Source organism: Lathyrus oleraceus, chromosome 1 (genome assembly GCF_024323335.1).
Source record: "Lathyrus oleraceus cultivar Zhongwan6 chromosome 1, CAAS_Psat_ZW6_1.0, whole genome shotgun sequence".
Taxonomy (NCBI): Eukaryota; Viridiplantae; Streptophyta; class Magnoliopsida; order Fabales; family Fabaceae; genus Lathyrus; species Lathyrus oleraceus.
The window spans coordinates 112,735,447-112,745,425 of record NC_066579.1 but is presented as its reverse complement, the minus strand read 5'-3'; the positions used below and the strand labels follow the sequence as shown (position 1 = coordinate 112,745,425).

Genomic DNA, 9,979 nt, shown 5'->3' with positions numbered 1-9,979 from the left:
CACTTTAACCCCGAGAGACTTGGTGAGAGTGTGATGTAAGATGACAAGTGAAGCAGTACTTCGATGAGAAAGTGCGGCATAAAACTCATTAGGAAAAACAGGAACTATAAAATGGAAAATGAAGGTGTTGGTGAAAGATCTCAGCAGTATCATGGTAAGAATACAAATTTTGGGAATGAGGAAAACACAACATTGTCAGACGAGCAAGGATTACAGAGATTAAGGAATTCGGAGAGCGGAAGCGATTAAAGATCCAAGTTATCCAATTACTTGTAATGTGCATTTTTATCCTGAATTTTTTTTGAACAATATGACTAGCTAAACCCCCTAATGCTAGGGGGTGTCCCTGATTTAGAATTGTAATGACGATGAGTTTATGATTGCATTTATAATATTATGTTTACGGTAATCTTTTGATGTGTTTAATGCTTTGTCTTTTGGACCAATCGAGATTGTTGTATGGTTATCAATTAGGCTGGACCGTCATTGGTAAGGTTTTCATAAGATTACTCTGCAGTAGATATCACCTAGGACTAGGGATACCCTGTATGAATAAGAGGATTTTTGATATAATAAAGCGTAACCTCACCCTAATTGCCTATGGACATAGAAATTAGGGTAAAATGATTAAAGGTTTTCTCGCCGAGGACTTGGGAGAAAATACCCTTGAGAACTGATACTAATTGATATTTGTTGATGCAATAGCAACTCAGAGTTGTTACAGGGACAAATCATACACCTTCCCTGACATTGTTCCTCATACCTTGTAAACCCTTATTTTTACAGTATTATTTTATTTTGCCTTTATTTTTATATCTGAATCTAAAAACCCCCAACCATAGTTTTGTTTAATTGAATGATAATTTGAACTCGATATTGACTTGCAGTCCTTGAGATCGATATTCGGGGAATTTCCCCTTTATTTTTATAACAGGCAAAATAGTACACTTGCTATTTTTCCGATCACAACTCAACTAATCAGCTTATACATTATGAAATAGCCTGATGGCAGTCCAAAGAATGGCCATTGAAAAGTCCGATGCAACTCTGGTTCATCACCAAGGAAACAAAACATTGGCTTATCATTATATGAACATGGTTATGGCCAATAAAATCATGGCATCATGCAAGGTTGCAGCCATACCAAGTCAGTTGGCAACGCAAGTACATACCACAAGCCATAACCTAGTGTCATGCATCTATTAATCAAGCTTTGAACCAAGGTATAAACAGGCCATGTACATGTATTATACCAGACAAACTACTGCATCAGTAGCTTAACAGTAGCAATGCAACAACAATCAGCAAAGTAATGCATAGCCCTCAAACCACACCAGCCTTGCACAAAACCTACAAAACCAATGCTAAACATCATCATGCAACAACATTGCAGACCACGACAATGAAAAAAATACCAATGCTGCAAAACAATGCCAAACAATCCAAAGTAATCAACCAAAACCATTTCACACAATACCTAACCTAATTTGACATACCATAATTGATTGGGCATTACATGATTACACATAAACCAAGACAGAACCATTCAACAAATAACAGACCATGCAACGCAATGCAATGCTGCTGGCTCATAAATCATGTCCAAACATGCATCAATGCAATAAGCAATGGCAGACCATGGAAAGGTCATCAAGCAAGCCGTTCATACTTCAGGATCAACAAACAATTCATCACAGTGCAGGGATTACATTCACAACTTAACAGAAATTGATTCTACTCACATTCACTTAACCTAATGCCCTGTTGTCTAACTGAAGCTAACTCATTAATCATTGCCACACTAAACACATTAAAACACTACCTGCAACAGGTTCAACGGGTCACCAACCTAGCCCCACATAACTTAAATTCAAACAGAACCTGCATTGGCCAGTCATTAACAGAACCACTTAACACTCACATCAATTAACCAACTAACTCCCTAACTAACTGAGTTTGGAGTTAACTCAGTGAGTCCATTCTAACCAATTCCAAACCTGATCTCAACTAACTCCTAAGCTAGCTCATCACTCCAAACCTCACTTCTATATAACTCACTCTCCATCATCATTTTGAACACTTCTGGATTCAACCTTCAAGCTCACAAATTTACTCTGCCTAACCTCTCACTCCCTCACTCAGAGCTCTTTCTTCCATAGCCATTGAAGCTTCACATTGAAGCTTCAATTTGCTTGATCTAAACCGTTCCAGAATCTAATCCCTCTTCACTCATTCACTCTCAATTTCAAGAAGATGAAGAAGGAGAAGAAGAAGAATTCACAGCTAAAGCAATAAAAGAGAAGGATACCTGGAATTGTCCAGCGCTGACACTGCTCTGGTCAAGTTCATCTTCTTCGAAGGGTGAGTATTCTCTTTAGCAATCATCTGAACCATTAATGACACCAGGTCGTAGTTTAAGGCCAGACGAGTCAAAGCCCTGACGTCTAGGGCTTTGACTTAGAGGGAGCATAATTTAATTTCATGTTTAGGATCTAGAGTTCTTCAGATTAATCCATCAATTCGGATAATGCAAAAAACTTGAAGTGAAATGGTGACCAGAATCAGATTGGGGAGGTTGATATGGTTCTTTTTGTAGCTTTAATTTGTATCTTGGTGGCCACCGCTGCCGGAAGCGATTTCCAGCGCGACGGCCCGTGGCGAAGATTCGACGAGGTGAGCTGAGAGAAGAGGCACACATTGATGTTTTCAAATGGCTATTGATTCCTTCCCAAGTCAAAGTCAACCTGGGTTTTCTTGTGGATGGGCTTGGTTCATCCAAGCCCAATATGATTTCACTCCCGTACACCTTATTTTGGCCCACACCCCCTGGCCAGAAACCTATTTAGCATTGGGCTTTGGCAACTGAGGCCCATACACTTGGACCCTATTCTGCCCTCATTTTCCAGTATACACCCCCTGGCCAGAAGCTTGGTTCCAATGAGCTTTTCAGCCAGGGCCCATGCGCCAGTTTTGATTTCCGCACCATTTCCAAGGCCTGCACCCCCTTGCTCCATTTTAATTGCATTTTAATTTCTATATTGTTTTGTCATTTTATTCTTTGTTTTTTTAGCATTTTAATTAAGATTAATTAGGCTAATTAGGACTATTAAAATTAGGTTTCTAGTTAGACTTTAGAATTTTAATTAGAATTTAGAACTTTATTAGATTTTAGTATAATTTTCCTAATTAGAGTTTATTATAGTTTTTAATTAGGTTTAAAAAATTAGAATTAGTTAGATAATTTTATAGATAATTAGAATTTTATGATGGGTTAAATATAATTGATTTTAATTGTTTTTTCATAATTAGATAATTAATTCAATTGAATATCCTTGTAAAATGACCTTTTTACCCTTTAAGGGTTATTTTGGTATTTTGTCCATATGATTGCATGATCCCCTAGGATTAATTTTGACACATAATGTTAATCAAGTTTCAACAATTGCATGTTCCCTTAGAATAACTTGTAACATTCTAACCATTAGATTATGACAAACATAGTTCTCAAAATCAAACCAAACCCTCGATTCAAGTTGATTAAAAGCAATTTTGATCAACTAAATCCTTTGACCTTGTATAATCCCACAGTCTAATTGGAGTGACCAAAAGACCCCTGGTCACTTAATAAGACTTTTTCTGTAAGCTGTGGAGCTCGAAGCCTCAAGTCAAACTTGTAGCGGTAAATTCATGACCATCAAGCTATAGATAAGCTAGACGTCCATAAAACCAGAGTCGCCACCGCACTTTTATTGTTTCCAAGGGAAAAGGGAAAAGTATGAACAAAACCCAAAAATAAGAAGTTTTCAAATCAAAACTAAGAAAATGCCAAAGATTACAGGTAAGGGGGTTGGTTACACAGAGGGAAGGTGTTAGCACCCAAAGTGTCCTAGGTACTCCTAGGGAGCCCTTTTTTGTGTGCATTTGTGTTTTTTTGTAAAAAATGATGTTTACAATAAATAAAGTGGAGAGATTAGAAAAGAATTCATTAGTTATATTTTTTGTTTGACAAGACCTTCGGACTTGTGCTTACGTACCAATATAAAAATGAGGGATCAAAACCTCATAGATCGTGGTATCAATTTCAAAGTGAGTGTATTACTTTTAACAAAACTTAAGTTTAAAAGGCACAAGGGCCTAAAATGATTTGCATGAGTGTTAGTTATTTTTGGCTTTTGAAATTTTAAGTCAAGTATAGTTAAGTTCATTTACAAATTTGATTAAGAAAAGAGTTTAAAAATTCAATGGCATATGGCCAAAGTTTCTAATTTGCAATATAGTCTAAGTTTAGAAAATAATAAACACAAGCAAAGAAGATTTTAAAAGGAGGGAGAGATTTTAAAATTAAAGAAGTGGGGAGGAGATGAAGAGACTAATCCTAAGCATAAATTTAAAAGTTGAGAGTTGAAAAGATCTGACCAATGGGATGCAATCCAATAGACAAGAATGTCATATAGAAACCCAAATTTCCCTTGGACTTTTGGATCAAGCAACAAACAATACACAAATAGCAAGTTGAAGAGCAAGGCATAAAATAAAGATAACCACATCCAAGCTTAGCAACTCCATGATCTTCTTCAAAACTTCCCATGTGTCAGATGAATTCAAAGATGGCATAAGTCACAGGTTTAAAATAACAGCTTCACAATGATCATGTTGTAGATGAACTCAAATGGATATTTAAAATTGTATCAGATGAATGTTCTTCACAAGTACTTGGTTACATGAAAATTGGCATTGGCCAAGTCCTTTGCATAAGGAGTGTTGCCTAGATTCTAAGTCCAATAGTCTCAGATCAAACCAACAGTCGACACAAGATGTTTTTTTAGGGTTTTTTGTTCTTATTATGCACATTAAGGTCAAAAGACCACACAATCAAACAAGTATATACAAACACAAAGTAAAAATGACATAAAAGTAAACAATTTGAATGGTATGAATAATGGCAAATGAATAAGGCTTAAAAATTAAAGTGCATTAAAACTAAATGACTTGAAATTAAATGTTAGTTGTTAGTAAATTAGAGGTTAGTGTTGCTTTTTTTTGTTTTTGTTTAAGTCATTCTTTGGAGAACACTCAACCCACTTATCACAAGCATGGATCCTTGAACCAAGACATCTTCCAAAGGAAGGAAAAAAGGCCAAGTTTCCACACAATACCATGAAATAGGGGAGACTTACAATCTCACTAACTAGAATTCTATGCCTTTTGTGTCAAAATTTAGCGCTATGTTAAGTAATCGTAATTGGACTTATGTAGAAGTCATAACTATTTGAGGTCGGGCAATAGAATTGTGGTGTTAATGCATGTTAGAGACATGGTATAATGGACTATGCTCATGAAACATACCACACACAAAAAGAATACGCAAAGTGGGGGACCTAATCTCATCCATACTTATGTTGATTTTGCAATCAACTAGCCTTAGGATATAGAGATATCACAGGTCCATGACATGAATGGATAAAGAAGGGGAATGGGATGAAGAGGGAGGAGGGAATGGATCAAACACAAATTGGTCAAAGGAGGACTTTTACCAAATTAAGACCATTCATTCATTTTGGGAGATGGAATGTACATTCCATCAATCCCCAAAATCCAATGATCTTAACCTATAAAATTCAAATCAACCTTGACCAAGGCCCAACAACACAAGTCAAACTCACAAAGTCAATTAAAATAGCTCCACACAATTAATTTGGCATTTAAATAATTTAAAATAATAAAAATATGCATTAAATTAAATTATGGTTGGTCAATTTCCTAAAACCTCATCAAAACATCAAAGAAATGGCCATGAGATTTATCATAGGTCAAACAAGGTGAAAGGACCTTGGAGAAAAAATTTCAGAACTTTTGGAAACTTAAAAGGATTTTTAAACAATTAAAAATATTCACAAAATCAATTAAATCATGAAAAATATTAATAATGATCCAAAAAATAATTTTAATTCAGAAAATGAAAAAGGATTTTATTTGAATTTTTTTGGGGAAACTCTCATATTTTTTGGATCAGTATTAAATTTAATAAGAATTAATGAATATAAAGGAAATAAAATGAAAATCAATTAATCAGAAAAAACGTGGACCACTTGATCTCCCTCATTAATTGAGGTGGCGGATCAAGTGGTCTAAAACGCGCGTTCCACCAAACACATGAGTCATCGCGCTACACCAATGGTTATCACAAAGAGCGCTCAGGATTAAAACAAATTGAAATGATCAAATAGCTCAGAATGTGTCCAGCACATCGCCAGAGCAAACCACCGGTCATCTTCTCTGTTAACCTTGGCCGGACTGGTTCTCTCATCACCATCACAAAAATGAAAAAGAAGGACATGATCTCAAAGAGAAAATGACACTAATCACGAATCTGACCTCAATTCAAACTAACTCCAAGTATATTGAGAGATACATGGAGTTGAATTTTGAGGTGTATGAATTGAGTCGCTTCAATTTGACCTCAAAGAAACTCAATCTTCTTGCCTGCATTGGTAGGACTTCAGACAACCAAGGATCCAAGAGAATTGATGATAATTGAGAGAGAATCAAAGAGAAGAAAAATCTGGAAAAAATACCTTCAATGTTGTGCAAAACTTGATCTCTCTTGCTTCAATTTGTGTTTGATCTTGCTCAAGAAGCTTGCAGAAGTAGATTAGGATTGGTACAAGGCTTTGGATCCTGGAGTTTTTGAATCTCCAAACAGTGAGATTCAAACTCAAATTTCAAGTGAAATTTCTCAGGTTTTCCTTTCAAATGTGAGGGTTTCAAATGGGGGAGGCAAAGCTGGCGCGCAAGGATTCTTCATTCTGATGCAATGGACCTCTATCTATAGCAAATCCAAGTGATATTTGCACCTTTCAAAATACTTCCAAATTTGGCAAAGTGAAGTGCATGCTTGCATGGGCGTGAACAGGGCCATGAAGCAACTCAATTAAGTCCAAATGCAAGTAAGATTGAGTCTGAATGTGGATTGTGATGCAAGGCAAAAGTGTATTGATGTTTGAAGATTGATCCTTGCCAATTGATGCAACCCTGCTCAAACCCCTCAAACCTTGTCCAAAATGGATGAAATTGGACTCTTTGGAAAGGTTAGATCAAGAGGAACAACTCTTATGTTGAACACTTTTCCATTTTAAGCTTGTATCATGATTAATTTGGAGGTGGATGTTTGGAAATTTTAACATGTCAAAAAAATTTCGAAGTGTTAAACCATATGTTCAGTTATTCCACCTTGACAACTTTTTATGTGATCTCCAAATGAGAAAAGTGTCTTCATAAAAGTTGTAGCTATTTCAAAAACCTTCAAAATGGTAACAATTATGACCTCATTTTGATTTGGGATGAATGAGTTATGCATTTTTGAAGTTGAGGAAAATCACTTGTTCGGTGGTATTGGTCCAAAATGACCTATAATGTATCCTCATATCACATGCTCATAAAAGTTGAATTATCTCTTCCTCCAAACATCAAAGTTGAATTAGACACCTTTAATTTGATTTTTCAACTTATAAATCTTTCATCTCATAAAAATTGAGCAAGTTATGGCCTTGGTAAGTTGACTTTCAAATTAGTGTTTAGACAAAATGACATATAATCTTTCAACATAAAAAATGACTTTCCAAGAAAAACTAGCTCTAGACCTCAATATGAAAGTTGTTTGAAATGCCATTTAGAGTAACTTTGCTATTTGAATAATTTTCATATGATGAAAATTGTTGGAGATAGGGTCTAGGGGACCCCAGTTTTGATCAGATGAACTCCTCTGGTCAACCACCATCAACCACCTTGCTAACTTACAATTCTCTTGACTTTTGGGACTCATGGGAGATCATATATGCATAAGATGATAAAATTTGAGATTCCCCCTTGAAATATTTGATCAATTGGTGAAGAAGCTTGTTGAAGAAGTTACATAAGATACCTAGCTGAACTAGGGTTTCCAAGGCAAACCAACTCCAAACTCTTGATGATTTCTTGATCAAAATAACATGTGAAGATCATGGGGACTCATATATGATGCTCAGAGTCATAGTAAACCAATTCTTTATTGAACTCTTGGCATTGAGGGTCTTAACCCTAGATGTGAGCTTGATAGATCAAAGGTGATCAAGTGCCTTACCTACAAAAAGAAGTAGACAAATGCAAAGACATATTTTTGGTATTTTTATTAGTAAATGATAAAATAACAAGTATGATACAATCACATGGTGCTTGGTGACCTCTCCCATAACAAACCCAATGAGTGAAGGGTGAGGAGGATGCCAAGGTGTGATCCCAATGCTATTGCATATAATATGAATAGCATGAGGGATCTTAGGGTCAAAATTAGGGTCTTACAGCTGCCCCTATTTAAGGACATTCTAACTGTGGAGGAGAAGGTTAAAATCTTTGTATCGGCTCAGTAGAATGGGCTTAAATAACAACATATAGAAACAAATTTTGGTCCCTAAGAGACCTCATGATGCATATGATATGAGTGTAAAAATAAATCTTTGTGGGGAAATATTGCCATAAAGGAAAAGGAATCAAAGAGACCGAAAGTCCGTAGGAGTTCAATGCATTTCGTAAGGAAAACTCACTGGGGAGACAAAGACTCTGGGGGGATGAAGAGTTATGCGTAGGCCACGCTACGAAAAAAAACTGCTGGGGGACTAGAGGAATTCCATGAAAGTGGAAAGACTCAGCCGGGAAACAAAAGGAACGTCTGCAGGGGAATAGGTAGATCAGAATAAAACTGAAATACTCGAACCATGCAAGAAAAACGAATTCACTAAGGAAATACGCACTTAACTCAACTAGGGAAGGAATAAACTTCATCACAGGAGGAGCAGAAATATATTATCCACTACCTGCTAGAGATAATAAAAATCTGCCAGAGAGGACATCTATTATCGGTTAGGGTAAACATATCAAGGATGACTCACTGAGGGTCGCTAGGAGGTGAATTCGTTACCGGTTACTGGGTAAGAATAGGCTTGCTGGGGAAATGCTGAAAATAGGATTTACAACTATCGATTACTGAGACCAAAGGGAGAGAATATCCGACACTGGTTAAAGTGAACATATCAAGGATAAACTCAATGGAAAGAAAATCTGTCATCGGTTAAGATGAACATATCAAGGATAGACTTGCCCGGGGATGTTAAGGAGGATACCCGTCATCGGTTAGGATGAACATATCAAGGATAAACTACCTGAACAACAAGAATAGGAATTACATATATCGAATACTGGATAGAATACCATCAAAGAGAATATTTGTCACCGGTTAGGATAAACATATCAAGGATAGACTCCGAGGGGAGAAAAGCAGGATTTACAACTACCGGTTATTGGGCAGAAGACCGCAAAGAGGAGAAAACCCGTCATCGGTTAGGATGAACATATCAAGGATTAACTCTCTGGGAAACAAAATAGGGATTACAACTACCTTTTTACTGGGTAGAATACCAAAGATGAGAATATCTGTCATCGGTTAGGATGAACATATCAAGGATAGACTCAAAGCATGGGAAGAACATATCCATCACTGGTTAGGATGAACATATCAAGGATATACTTCCTGGGGAAATGTGAAAACAAATTCGCTGGGGATAAAAAGAAGTTACTTTTTCCAGGTATTGGGCAAGAAGTAACAAATCGCCATCTAAGAAGAATACTACCAGTTACTGGGTAATAAACTCTTAGGGGACCAAAAGTATCTGTCTAGGTAAGATCTAGAAAGAAACGGTCAAACAAGACTCAACCCAATAAGGGTATAACTCAAGGGGAGCGGTTCCATCCAGATATTCAACTGGGAGGAGGCTGAAATAATAATCATCCATGAGGAAATAACTCAGTGGGGAAAGGAGAAAGGTTAAAATCTTTCTGATTAGGGGGGCGACACTCTACAATTGAAGAAGGACAGACACATCAAATCTGTACGGGGATAAAGTACCACCATAACAGAGAATAAGAATGAATTAACAAAGTGAAAAAA

The 9,979-nt window shown here is 36.4% G+C and overlaps 1 long non-coding RNA gene across 1 annotated transcript; it reads right to left on the bottom strand.

The window, feature by feature from the left end:
• Window positions 1–890: 890 nt before the first annotated feature.
• On the bottom strand, window positions 891–2,708 carry LOC127120399 (uncharacterized). Its single transcript, XR_007803200.1, has 2 exons — window positions 2,309–2,708; window positions 891–1,350 (listed from the first exon to the last, which is right to left on the bottom strand). It is a non-coding gene; the product is annotated as an uncharacterized LOC127120399 (long non-coding RNA).
• Window positions 2,709–9,979: the final 7,271 nt, after the last annotated feature.